Below are 1,758 nucleotides of genomic sequence, written 5' to 3'. Positions count from 1 at the left end.
TCACATTTAAGTGTGTTAGGATTAAAACTTTAAAAAAAAGGTCAAATATTGGTTCATTAATATATTAAAATCTTATTTAGTAAAAATGAAATATATTGGAATTTGGTAATTAATACATGTAATATTAAGTTTTAGTTTTTAATGCAATTTAAAAGCAAAAGCAAAAGGTTAAGAACCTAATTTGAATTTGACATATATATATATATATATATATATACACGTTAAAAATGTTCAGGTTTTCCCTTTTTCCCTTCCCCTATAGTGTACGTTAATTCTCAAAATGGTCATTTCATTTTAAAACTCCCATCTCCGATCGCTACTCATATTGTTTAACCTTTCTATAATTTGATTTTTTGATAGTTTTATATACCAAATTTTAATTTTCTTTCTGTTCATACAATTTCTTCTCTTTTTGATATATAAAATAGCTATATTAATTATGATGTATTACCAAAAAAGAAAGGAAAAGAAAAGAACAAAAAAAAAAAAAAAGAAAAAAGAAAAAAAGCTACGTGATGTTAATTAATCGGTGTTTATATTTTTAATTTTTTTGTATTTTTTATTTGTAGATGGACGCCACTATTCCCGGGTACTCCAAAAGGAAGTACGACGAAATTGTGAAGTCAACTTCTTCCTATTTGAGAAAGATTGGCTACAACCCTGAAGCCAACATCCGTTTCATTCCCATCTCTGGTTTAGATGGTGACAACCTCATTGAGAGGTCTACCAACCTTGACTGGTATAGTGGTCCAACTCTAGCACTTGACCAAATTCAGGAACCAAAAAGACACTCTGACAAGCCTATGAGGCTTTCATTTGAGGATGTCAAGATTGGGCGGATTGGAACCACCGCGTTTGGTCGAGTAGAGACCGGAATCCTCAAACCAGGTATGAAAGTTACATTTGGACCGAATGGACTCACTGCAAAAGTTAACTCTGTTGAAATGAATCATGAATCAGTTTAGGAGGCCTTGCCTGGAGACATTGTTAGCATCCACATGCAGAAGAAGAAGATCGATCTTAAATGCGGATATGTTGCATCCAACTCTGAGGATGATCCTGCCAACTTTGCTAACAGCTTTGTATCCCAGCTCGTTATACTGAACCGCCCTGCAGCATGTTTGATTTCCAATGGGTACACAGCAATTATTCATTGCCATACCTTTCATGGTTTAGTCAAGTTATAGGAAATCATTAGCAAGATCGACTTGACGAAGTCCTGTGAGGATGATCAAGAGCTTATTGAGAAAGAGACCAAATTTTCGGAAAAGGTTGATGTTGGGATTGTAAAGATGGTTCCCGACAAACCCATGGTTGTGGAGGTTTTTGATACACTTTACCATTACTGACATGGAGCAGATTGTTGGTGTTGGGATTATTAGGAATGTCGAGAAGAAGAATTTCGGTTATAGAATTAAGGGCAAAAAGCGTTTAGGGCTGCAGTGGGTCCAGCTGTTTTGGAAGTAGTAAGCCATTGCGTTGTAGAGGTATTGATCAAGCTTCTAGTCCAGCTATTTTTGAAGCAGTAAGCCATTGCGGTATATATATATATATATATATATATATTTATATACGCATATAATCAAAAATAATATGATAAAAAATTTAAAAAAATTGTGAGAGATAATATGGTTTTTACTCTTACAATATATAGAAATATGCATATAATAATATTTAATCTTTTAAAAATCAATCCTGACTCGAATAAAAACAAAAATTAGATAAATTCATATAATAATATTTAATATAATTATAAAA

General features: G+C 32.5%; 1 pseudogene; it reads left to right on the top strand.

The window, feature by feature from the left end:
• Nucleotides 1-569: 569 nt before the first annotated feature.
• LOC107404243 (elongation factor 1-alpha-like) lies at nt 570-1,349 on the top strand (annotated as a pseudogene).
• Nucleotides 1,350-1,758: the final 409 nt, after the last annotated feature.

The sequence above is a fragment of the Ziziphus jujuba genome, chromosome 3 (genome assembly GCF_031755915.1).
Source record: "Ziziphus jujuba cultivar Dongzao chromosome 3, ASM3175591v1".
In the NCBI taxonomy this organism is placed as follows: domain Eukaryota; kingdom Viridiplantae; phylum Streptophyta; class Magnoliopsida; order Rosales; family Rhamnaceae; genus Ziziphus; species Ziziphus jujuba.
This window is presented reverse-complemented; position numbering and strand designations above follow the sequence as displayed.